Here is a 13,104-nt window from a genome sequence, read left to right on the forward strand (position 1 = left end):
AGAGAGACAAATCCTTTCCATTGCAACAGACCTCGTAATACTTGGCTTGACAGCTCAAAAATAGCTTAACATTGAATTAGATTTAGAGCTGGTGAAATGCTCATCATTCATTCCCATGAAGATTAGATGAGGAGTGGAAGATCTTAGCGAGACCTTAAAACCCCATAAGTGCATCACTCACTTACATGTCAATGGAAACCAGAGAGTGGGCTGAGTTACAGTGAGAAGACCCTTCAAATGTGTCATCTATCCATGGGTCTAGGGCCCCTCGGCAATATAGCAGTTACTGTTATTATTAGTGCCAGAGATAAGAGACAGCTGTCATATGGCTCAGACTCAGCAGCAAGCTGTAACACAATGCCCAATATTCATAACTATGTAGACCGGCAGTGTTACAAATGTCCCTCATATCACAAAATCGCAACTTAATTAAAACAGTTTCAATGAAACAAATCAGGTTTGTATGAGCTATATCCTAAATAGAAGCTAAAAAAGAGATGCCTGCCTTCCAAGCAGATACATTAACCAGCTGTAATATCATCTTGCTTAAAGATGTATTATAAAAGGTGTTGTATCATTTCAGCCAGTAGTCTTGAAAGTAGCGCTCACAAGCCAAAAATAGGTCCCTGAAAATGGTGCACAATTGTGTACAGTCATCCATTTCGCACGATATGTTACGCTCTGCAAAAAAATAATGATATGCCATGAGAATAGTATAATAATAGTGAAGACATCACAACTATGAAATAATCATGTAGTAACCAAAAAAGTGTTAAACAAATCAAAATATGTTTTAGACTTTTTGCCTTTAGAAAGTAGGCACCCTTTGCCTTGATGACAGCCTTGCACACTCTTGGCACTCTCAACCAGCTTCACCTGGAATGATTTTCCAACAGTCTTGAAGGAGTTCCTACATATGCTGAGCACTTGTTGGCTGCCTTTTCTTCACTCTGCAGTTCGACTCCTCCCAAACCATCTCAATTTGGTTGAGGTCGGAGGATTGCGGAGGCCAGGTCATCTGATGCAGCACTCCATCACTCTGCTTCTTGGTCAAACAGCCCTTACACAGCCTGGAGGTGTGTTGGGTCATTGTCCTGTTGAAAAACAAATGATAGTCCCACTAAGCCCAAACCAGATGGGATGGTGTATCGCTGCAGAATGCTGTGGTAACCATGCTGGTTACGTGTGCCTTGGATTCTAAATAAATCACAGACAGTGTCACCAGCAAAACACCCCACACCTCCTCCTCCATGCTTTACGGTGGTAACCACACATGCAGAGATCATCCGTTCACCTACTCTGCGTCTCGCAAAGATATGGCGGTTGGAACCATCAGACCAAAGGACAGATTTCCACCGTTCTAATATTCATTGCTCGTGTTTCTTGGCACAAGCAAGTCTCTTCTTCTTATTGGTGTCCTTTAGTAGTGGTTTCTTTGCAGCAATTCGACCATGAAGGCCTGATTCACGCAGTCTCCTCTGAACAGTTGATGTTGAGATGTGTCTGTTACTTGAACTCTGTGAAGCATTTAGTTGGCCTGCAATTTCTGGGGTGCAGTTAACTCTAATGAATGTATCCTCTGCAGCAGAGGTAACTCTGGGTCTTCCTTTCATGTCCTCATAGCGCTTGATGGTTTTTGCAACTGCACTTGAAGAAACTTTCAAAGTTCTTGAAATTTTCCGGATTAACTGACATTCATGTCTTAAAGTAATGGTGGACTGTTGTTTCTCTTTGCTTATTTGAGCTGTTCTTGCCATAATATGGACTTGGTATTTTACCAAATAGGGCTATCGTCTGTATACCACCCCTACCTTGTCAACTGATTGGTTCAAACTTTTTAAGGAAAGAAATTCCACAAAGTTGATTTTAACAAGGCACACCTGTTAATTGAAATGCATTCCAGGTGACTACATCATGAAGCTGGTTGAGAGAATGGAAAGCGTGTGCAAAGCTGTCATCAAGGCAAAGGGTGGTTACTTTGAAGAATCTAAAATCTAAAATATATTTTTATTTGTTTAACACTTTTTGGGTTACTACATGATTCCATGTGTTATTTCATAATTTTGATGTCTTCACGTTTATTCTACAATGTAGAAAATAGTCCAAATAAAGAAAAACCCTTGAATGAGTAGGTGTGTCCAAACTTTTGACTGGTACTGTATACAGTGGGGCAAAAAAGTATTTAGTCAGCCACCAATTGTTAAAGCTCTCCCACTTAAAAAGATGAGAGAGGCCTGTAATTTTCATCATAGGTACACTTCAACTATGACAGACAAAATGAGGAGAAAAAATCCAGAAAATCACATTGTAGGATTTTTAATGAATTTATTTGCAAATTATGGTGGAAAATAAGTATTTGGTCACCTACAAACAAGCAAGATTTCTGGCTCTCACAGACCTGTAACTTCTTCTTTAAGAGGCTCCTCTGTCCTCCACTCGTTACCTGTATTAATGTCACCTGTTTGAACTTGTTATCAGTATAAAAGACACCTGTCCACAACCTCAAACAGTCACACTCCAAACTCTATGGCCAAGACCAAAGAGCTGTCAAAGGACACCAGAAACAAAATTGTAGACCTGGGGACCAGGACGGGAACAGGACGACTGATCCGTGTAAAGGAAAGAATGAATGGGGCCATGTATCGTGAGATTTTGAGTGAAAACCTCCTTCCATCAGCAAGGGCATTGAAGATGAAACGTGGCTGGGTCTTTCAGCATGACAATGATCCCAAACACACCGCCCGGGCAACGAAGGAGTGACTTTGTAAGAAGCATTTCAAGGTCCTGGAGTGGCCTAGCCAGTCTCCAGATCTCAACCACATAGAAAATCTTTGGAGGGAGTTGAAAGTCCGTGTTGCCCAGCAACAGCCCCAAAACATCACTGCTCTAGAGGAGAGGAATGGGGCAAAATACCAGCAACAGTGTGTGAAAACCTTGTGAAGACTTGCAGAAAACGTTTGACCTCTGTCATTGCCAACAAAGGGTATATAACAAAGCATTGAAAAAAACTTTTGTTATTGACCAAATACTTATTTTCCACCATAATTTGCAAATAAATTCTTTTAAAATCCTACAATGTAATTTTCTGGATTTTTTTTCCTCATTTTATCTGTCATAGTTGAAGTGTACCTATGATGAAAATTACAGGCCTCTCTCATCTTTTTAAGTGGGAGAACTTGCACAATTGGTGGCTGACTAAATACTTTTTTGCGCCACTGTATGTTCTTCATGCAATTCACATGATATGTTACGAATTCCAATTCGTACAATATGTTACGAATTTGTAAGTGCTGAAGATCCCATTTCAATCTCTAATGAATCTCTTCATAAAATAACTCAGTGAGGTGAGGAAGCTCAACTTCCTCTCCCTTACTCACTCATGCTGTGCCATATCCTTTTGCTTGGAAGGACTGGACCACTGGGCCTATGGGCAGTTGGCCTGGCTGCAGGCCCAGCTCTGCCCAATGCCCTAGATATCCGAGAGGGTTTTCTCTGGCCGTGGTCAGCCAACCTCAGCCCCAGGCAGTTAGCTAGTTCAGCACATCTAAATGTGTGCCCGCAACAGGTGTTGGGCATTGGAGCTCCATGCTCCTCATTAAAAACCGCATTAGCACTCCTGTCTGTGTCTGTGGTGACTGGCCAGCATGAGGCCAGTGTGGTGGCGGTCTGTTATCTGGTTACAGGTCAGCCAGAGGCAGTCAAATTCTCATTTAATGAGTAACCTCCATCTGTATCATGTTTTACTGCAGCCTGAAAGACAAAGCTCTGAAGCCGGGCCAGTCCCACACCTGTCCTTGGCTCACTGTTAATTCACCAATAATGACTTTGGATGGCGCTGACTGGTATCAGATTCCGGATCTAACATACAAACTGAGTGGTTCTGGGGCCTAACAGAGAAGCTAGTCTTCCCTGACTGATTCAACGTACTGTACTGTAGATAGATGCGTGAGTAATAGCATTTAATTGAGCGTTCAAGCAGTATGTTTATCATTATAGAACTATGTCTTGTTGAAGTTCAACATTCAACTTCCTCCCACTCATCTCAATCCAATTACGCTGACAGAAGCAGCACCTACATGGAGAATTATGTCTGAGTTCATTCAAAGGACACTCATGACAGCACCTTCACAGCTGTGTGTGTGTATGTGTGTGTGAAAGAGAATAGTGAGGTAAACCGCTGCCCTAATGAAGATAAGCAGAAACAAATTATCCGGGGCCTCCCGGGTGGCGCAGTGGTCTAAGGCACTGCATGTGCCACCAGAGATTCTGGGTTCGAGTCCAGGCTCTGTCGCAGCCGGCCGCCCATGGAGCTTCAAACAACTTACCCAGTGTCGTCCGGGTTAGGGAGGGTTTGGCCGGCAGGGATATCCTTGTCTCATCGCGCACTAGCGGACAACACCAGTGGCGGGCCTGGGCCGCTAGTGCGCGATGAGACAAGGATAAGTTGGATGTGCACTGTGTCAATGTGTTTCGGAGGATGCATGGCTCTCCCAAGTCCGTGTGGGAGTTGCAGCGATGAGACAATACTGTAACTACTACCAATTGGATACCACGAAATTATGGAGAAAAAAAATATGATTATCCAATAGAAATTCCCGATCACACTTGTAGGCGAAGTTATTGCTACGTTAGCTTGCATTGCTCATGCGCAGAAACACTTCATCAGCTAACCATTGTGTCGCGCTGAACTGCGCACGTGAAGGCTGTCAAACCAAACCGCCTAAGTCAATATAAAATTGTACTTGACAAAATTAAACATTTTCTCAAATTCTAAAGGCAAAACCTAGATTCGAGCTTTCACGTGCTTAGATTCGAGCCGATGTCTGTCTAATGACAGACATCGGCTCGAATCTAGGTTTTGCCTTTAGAATTTGAGAAAATTAACAACTCTCCCATTGACTTACCAAACCCCAAGTCTGGTCTGTCTAGTCTGCTTGGCAACACGTTCCTGGAATTATCGCGATGTTGCGCCTCTGGGTTTGAAATCTCTGCTAATACAGTGTTTCCCGAATACCTACACTGGCCAGAATGTGTCTCACTTATAAAATACTTGATCAATTGCTCATACTGAACAAAAGTCAGTGGCAAACAATACTGATGATGTATCTCCGGCATTGTTTGAATACATTTTGGTAATTGATTAAGGCAATAGCACAGATCAACATACACTTGCTTGGGGCCAATTTGAACTTTGGTCTTTCAATGCTACTGATCACATCATACAGATGTTAACGACCCACAGATAAACAAATTAATGATCAAGGTCATTAAAATTTCAGACGTTTTTCATCATTCATTTGGTTTTATAGTCGTGAGAAGTGTTGCAAGAAGACGACGGGAAAGTGGATCTTCAGATATAATGTCCCCTTCATGATTCAGTAACTCTACTGAGGCAGTTCATCCGTATGGGACGGACATTTTCAGTATTTTCTCCATGGAATTTGAGGGTAGATTTAACCTAAATACATATGTAGCTAGAACTGACTTAGGTATTTCTGGCTGAGCAGCATTTCTTCCAGTCTATATTTAATTTTCACAAAGCACAGCAACCAAAGGCGTGTAACTTTCCAGAATGCTGCTGTGTCTAAGTGAGTTTTAAGTCAGAGTTAGGTTTACAAACATATCATAAGCATCTCAGCCCTAAATTAAAGGCAACACAAAAGCCATGGCCTTATTTTCTTCTCTAGACACTTGGATCCCAGTCAAACTTCGACACTGAGAGAAACACTGCCAAGCAGTTGAGAGCAATAACCAGGATGTGTGTGTGATATGTGATTATCAGTTTAACTGTCAGTTTGTGATGTTTGGGAAACCATGACATACACTATATGTACAAAAGTATGTGGACACCCCTTCAAATTAGTGGATTCGGATAACACTTTGCAGCTGAACCGTTGTTGCTCCTAGACCTTTTCATGTCACAATAACAACACTTACAGTTGACCCGGGGCAGCTCTAGCAGGGCAGTTATTTGACGAACTGACTGCTTGGAAAGGTAGCATCCTATGGACGGTGCCACATTGAAAGTCACCGAGCTCTTCAGTAAGGCTATTCTACTGCCAATGTTTGTCTATGGAGATTGCATAGCTGTGTGCTCAATTTTACATGTCACATACTTTTGTATATATAGTGTACATATGTGCACCGAGAAGACAGTCAGTCAATAGACTCCACCACAGTTCTGGCACAGCCTGATAACCCTTAAACCTGCCAAGTTTATCAGTGTTCTACGTCAACTTCTCATTAGTAGGGCAGCTATGAGATCATTGTGGTTCCTCAGGTCATTGTGCCCACCACACAGGTTTTGTGTGTTAAACCTGCAGCGTAAGCAATGAGCACTCTAACAAACAGGATGTGACACACTGAATATCAATGTGAACATCCAGAGGAAGGGAACACATGGAGGCCCGCCATTCACACCCATGGCCATCATCCAAAAACTGATACACACCCGTTTCTGGTTGAAAATGCTTCCATTTTCACTCACTATGAGTTTTTAAAAATAAAAAAACGTCAACATTGTGTGAGGTTGAATGGTAAAAATATTTTTATTTTCCTCTCTTCAAATACTAGAGCATCTTAAATCATACAGGGGTTTTCCTCAGTCTTTGCTGTGAGTACTGCACTAGACATACAGTATACCAGATCTGGTCTCAGAAATGGCTATCTCTGGAGATCCCTTCTATCTCCACTGAGTTAGGTAAATCTGCTTTTCGTTTTTTGGCACCTGCCTTGTGGAATGATTTCCAAGGCTCTCTAAACTTGGATGAATTGGTGCCTCTATGGCAATTCAAAAGGCTGATTGAGGACCTTTTAACTGAAGATTGTGTTTGTTTTTGATGATTGTGTTTTGCTTTTAGTGTATTGGTGTGAATTTTAATGTATATAGTGTATATTGACGTGTTTGGTGGGTATACAGGGCTCATCTGAGAAAGAGACCTTGGTTAAATAAAAATACAAAAAACACAGCTAATACACATTCAAAGTGTGGCCCATCTGCCATTATCATCACTGCCCCAAAGACAGGCACCATGCACAGTGCACGGAACACTTACCGAATTGTCTCCTCAGTAGCAAGGCAGTTAACCCCCAACAACAACTGCTCCCCGTGGACGTTGATTAAGGCAGCCCCTCGCACCTCTCTGATTTAGAGGGGTTGTGTTAAATGTGGAAGACACATTTCAGTTGAATGCATTCAGTTGTGCAACTGACTATGTATCCCCTTTCCCTAACATCCATTTTCTTCTTCATGGTTAACACACATGGGATAGAAAGGGCATTTACACTCAGGACTGTGTGTGTGGGACACATTTCTGCACTTGGGAGTAATAAGCACACTGAACCGTGGCATCTATGGCAGGTTGTGCGTTCTCTAAAGTACTGCACTTGGCCAAAAAGTCTTACTTCCTCCTTTTAGCAGCAGTGAGACTATTGCACATTACTCAACTTTCACGTGAATATCGTCCTTCCTTCACTTTATGAATCATCAAACTCAAAGTTGTGTAAATGCAAGAAGACACATAGGACTTTGTATTTAGTTGTACTGGTGACATTAACTTTCTGAGAAGTTGACTTGCCAGTCTAAAGGTGGAAGTACGATATTCATCTCAGGATGTTGCCATGGCACTCATCTTTACCGTGGTAATACCATGGTAAACAATCTGAATGTCTGGGTGAGGTCGAGACACACTGAGGGCCGTAACTACAGCTAGTGGAAATAACAACACTCAGTTTATTCACAAAATAAACTTCACTGAGTAACGGAAAACCATTTCATGCTTTGATTCAACTTTCAAACTACCATACATGAACATGTTACTGACTTCATGTATACTGAACACAAATATAAACGCAACATGTAAAGTGTTGGTCCCATGTTTAATGAGCTGAAATTAAAGATTCCAGAAATTCTCCATATGTACAAAAAGTTGATTTCTCTCAAATGTTGTGCCCAAATTAGTTTACATCCCTGTTAGTGAGCATTTCACCTTTGCCAAGGTAATCAATCCACCTAACAGGTGTGGCATATCAAGAAGCTGATTAAACAGCATGATCATTACACAGGTGCACCTTGTGCTGGGGACAATAAAAGGCCACTATAAAATGTGCAGTTTGGTCCCACAAATTAATGCCATAGATGTCTCAAGTTTGCAATTGTGCAGTTGGCATGCTGACTGCAGGAATGTCCACCAGAGCTGTTGCCAGATAATTTAATGTTCATTTCTCTACCATAAGCCATCGCCAATGTTGTTTTAGAGAATTTGCCGGTAAGTCCAACCGGCCTCACAACCACAGCCCAGGACCTCTACATCCGGCTTCGTCACCTGTGGGATGTTAACGTTGTGAACAGAGTGCACCATGGTGGCAGTGGGGTTATGGTATGGGTAGGAATAAGCTACAGACAACAACACAATTGCGTTTTAATTGATGACAATTTCAATGCACAGACATACCGTGACGAGATCCTGAGGCCAATTTTTGTGCCATTCATCTGCCACCATCGCCTCATGTTTCAGCATGATAATGCACAATCAACAGCTTGATCAACTCTTCGCGAAGGAGATGTGTCATGCTGCATGAGGCAAATTATGGTCACACCAGATACTGACTGAGGTATCTGTGACCAACAGATGCATATCTGTATTCCCAGTCATGTGAAATCCATAGATTAGGGGGTAATGAATTTATTTCAAATGACTGATTTCCTTATATGAGCTGTTACTCAGTAAAATCTTTGAAATTGTTGCATGTTGCACTTATATTTTTATTAAGTGTATAACAAAGCCTTTCCATCGTTGGTGGAACATTGGGGCTGCTGTCTGGGCTCACCTGGCTCGACCTCCTTCCTGTTTTTGTGTACGGGGGGGGGGGGGGGGGGGGGGGCTGCGGTACCATTGACTGTGGGCCTGTGTCCAGGACATAGTAAAACAAACACTCGGCTTTGGGCTACGCAATCAATGTGTGGGTGTTAAAGGTAATTTAAGGGCAGTGGTTCTGCTTGCCGGCTCCTGTAAACAGGCGTGCCTCCTGTGGGTCGTTACTAATGCGGAGCTAGATGAGCCGGGGATAGAGCCCTGCCCTCCCCACAAGGCCTGTGTCATATTTCAGACTAGACTGTGAAAGCTGCTTCAACAGTCTCAACTAGGTCTGACTCACTCAGACTGAAACACACACACACACGTGTAGCAGTGTGTGGGTAAAATCACTGGGGATGCTAGAAAAAAAATCTGTTGAGATTGCGTCTATAACCAGATAGTTCATATGCCTTGCGTCAGTGATATATAGGCCTAAAGGCCCGAGACAATAGGAAACAAACAGTGGCAGAAGAAAAAACATGTTGACCCACCCTACTTGTAGTGAAACACCGATGACATCCTCCTCTCCTTCATGTTGACGAAACGGTATATCACTCTGTCATACTGTACACACTTCTAGTTTTGTTGTCCTAGGCTACCTGGCTAAAATGCTTGCTTTCATGGGCAAAGTTAGCTAGTTAACATTAGCCTTCTACATCTAGCTACATATTGAACTGCCATCCTCTCAGGCCAGGGGCACAATGTATAAATGAATGGTTGGATCAGAATTGCCGTGATAATCAAAGGCCAGTACGGAGGATTAAGTAAGTAAAACCAAGCATATACCTTTTATTCCCCAACTTGCTGTGAGACCACTGTGAATCTCTAAACACTAAAACACACCAGACACATCTGCGATTTAGTTTAGCCCAGTAAGCCCACCCCCATTCATTCTTGGGAATGGGCATAATTGTCTCTTATTAGGTATAAAAACAAATGGGATTAACCGAGGTAATGCAATGTACTCACACAATTTAGAGAGCAGGCCAACCATACTGTTTATAGCTTTGAACATGAGGTAATGAGCAGCAAGCCAGGACTTAAGGGTGAACTATTTTCCTCACCCACTTTGCCAGTCATGTCCCTCTCACATTCTCTTCTTATGGAAGCAGAGTCTCAGCCCAGAGTAGGGCCCTAGAATAGGCCTCTTGCAGGTTTACATCTCACTGACACTAACTCATCTTTTTGGCAGTGAGTGACCAAATAAAACATAGATCTATCCTTGGCACCGGACAAAAGGAGAACTAGCATAGATCGATGCTATCTTACGTTCTCAAACAGCTCTTCAACAGAATAGCACTTCAAGGCTGTGATTTACACTTCAACCAGTTGAATCAAAATCAAAAGGTAGAGATTGAAAATAATGTTTTAAACCCCTCTCTATACATTAGCTGTCTCCTGGCTGTGTAATGTTAAGTGTTTGGAGCATCGTTCTAGCTAATGGGTGTATTTAAGCTGTGCTGGAGCGACAGGCTATAGGTGTTTTCACTATGTACCGCAGCTGGAGACTCAAACGCACGGTTTATCAGACCTATGCAGCAGACTCACTGCGCGCCCCATGAGCTTAACCTCACACACAACTGTCCTCACACAGCACAGGGCCCATGTTCCATTCTCCTCTTTTACACTGGTGCTACTCTCTGGTTATTATCTATGCATAGTCACTTTAACTCTACCTACATGTACATATTACCTCAATTACCTCGACTAACCCCCGCACATTGACTCTGTACCGGTACCCCCCTGTATATAGCCTCGCTACTGTTACTTTACTGCTGCTCTTTAATTATTTGTTATTTTTATATTTTTTACTTAACACTTATTTTTCTGAAAACGGCATTGTTGGTTTTTGGGCTTGTACGTCAGCATTTCACTGTAAGGTCTTCCTACCCCTGTTGTATTCAGCGCATGTGACAAATACAATTTGATTTGATAGCTGCTTGATTGGAGAGTGGGTTGCATTGTCGTTAAATGAGCACTGATTGCCTAGTATTGTTTGTCAAAGACAGTGTTGCATCATTAGAGGAAAGGGCACTCACTGGTCATTTAAATGGGGTTTTGTATGAGAAATTATTTATATTCACATTGCCAATGGAAATATATGTACAAATGAGACATGTACATTTATAAAAGGAGGTTACACCACAGTATTGGTAGGCGACGCCAGCACGGAACAGACGTGTTCCAAATTGAAAGAGTTCATATCACACAAGGGTGTGTTTGTTATCACACGTGTGTGTGTTTGTGTGAGTAGAAAATATCATTGATGCAGTAGGTCATTATTTGAACTATATTTGATTGCTTGCATCGAACAAGTCCAGGTTTTCTCCAAATTTCCAATTGAATATACTGGAAGCTTCCTGACATCCAGGACCTATACATATATATATATGCATAGATAATAAACAGTGAGTAACGGGGGGGGGGGTCATTTTAAAAACAGTCTATGACTTGGGTGACTGGAGTCTCTAATAATTCTATATGGTGTCAGAGGAAGGCCCAAAAACTTATTAGAGACTCCAGTCACCCAAGTCATAGACTGTTTTTACAATGACCCCCCCCCCCCCCCACCCTTTGTTGTTACACTGCTGTTACTGACTGTTTATTATCTATGCAAAGTCACTTTATAAATACCTCAACTAACCTTTACCCCCGCAAATTGTCTCGGTACTGGTACCCCGTGTATATGGCCTCGTTAATGTAATTTTCTTGTGTTACTTTTTGATTTGATTTATTTTTTCACTTTATTTTATTTTGTAAATATTTGCCAAACTCTATTTCTTGAACTGCCTTGTTGGTTAAGGGCTTGTCAGTAAGCATTTTACGGTAAGGTCTGCAACTGTTGTATTCAGCGCATGTGACAAATAACATTTGATTTAATTTGATTTATTGTGTTTGTCCGCTCTTCACATATTCCACCCTGTTCTAAAATCTTTATTCCACTAAGATACAGGTTCATTATCTTCTCATTGTCTCACTTTCAAACGGTAGTAGTAAACACACAAGCCAACCATGTGGTCTTGATTAATCAGGTCCTATGTGGCCTCATGTGGAACAATGCACTGGTCAGGATGACCCACTGTCTGGAGCATTTTTATTGCCCTCAGTGATGTGCACCTTCCAGCCTTGGATTGACCACAAAGATGGCAAGGTTACGGTCTGCATCCAGATGAGCACCAACAGATCTTGCTGACAAAAAAAACAGAGGACATGTATGATGACGCCTGCAACTTCTAAACCACATGTGAAGAGCAACATTATGCGGTCACAAAAGGGAAATCAGGCGTGTGGGTGAGACATAGACCTTAGATTGAAACAGTTGCAGCAAATGAGTGGAGATTCGAGCCAATGAGTGGAAATTAGTGGAGATTGGTTGGCCACGTGTAACGGGTAAGGAGGCTCGCGAGACACTTTCTGTTTCCTGTGAGCCCCGGAGAACCCATGTGACAAGAGATGCCACATCTTCTAGCAGTATCCTGTCAACAGTCTGAACCATATCTATAACCGCCACAGAGCTCTTAGTAAGACCAGTAGGAGAAAATATGGATTTTAGTGCTTTAAATTTGGCTGGTGGAATGGAAAGTTTCAGGGACAAGAAGGCTGAGATAGAAAATAATCTTTAGAGATGACACAACTGAGGACGGTTTCCTGTTAAAAACACTTACATGATACTAATAGTCCTCAGTTCGTTTACCAAGTCATAGGCCTACTACACTTGAAGCTTCAAATACAAACCAACTTTTCATTTAAACTACCATTTACACTTGCGTTGTCCTGTGGCACAGCATCCTACCATTATATAGGCCAAGAATGGAGTATGAACAATGGTGTGCACTCTTTGAATGGGCACTAAATCTAAAACCTAAAAGCATTCTTCGGCTGTCCCCCTAGGATAACCCTTTGAAGAACCCGTTTTGGTTCCAGGTAGAACCCTTTAGACTTCCATTTAGAAACCTTTCCACAGAGTTTTACATGGAACTCAAAAGGGTTCTACCTGGAAGCAAAATGGGTTATGCTATGGGGACAGCCAAAGAACCCTTTATATATAATATATATATATATATATATATATATATATATATATATATATATATATATATATATATATATGGTATACTTAACCCATAATAATCCTATTCATACAGAAGTGATTCCAATTTCAGATGATGTGATTTGTATCTGCTCTATCAATGTCATTCTGTCAGTGTTCTGTATGTTCATGTTTTTATTGTAGCCTACCCCTGCCTGA

The 13,104-nt window shown here is 41.9% G+C and overlaps 1 protein-coding gene across 2 annotated transcripts in view; it reads right to left on the bottom strand.

Moving 5' to 3' along the window:
• LOC110506407 (piezo-type mechanosensitive ion channel component 1) overlaps positions 1–13,104 on the bottom strand; it is a 79,745-nt gene that overhangs the window by 65,451 nt on the left and 1,190 nt on the right. The window lies entirely within an intron of this gene.

This window comes from Oncorhynchus mykiss, chromosome 26, assembly GCF_013265735.2.
Source record: "Oncorhynchus mykiss isolate Arlee chromosome 26, USDA_OmykA_1.1, whole genome shotgun sequence".
NCBI classification, from domain to species: Eukaryota; Metazoa; Chordata; class Actinopteri; order Salmoniformes; family Salmonidae; genus Oncorhynchus; species Oncorhynchus mykiss.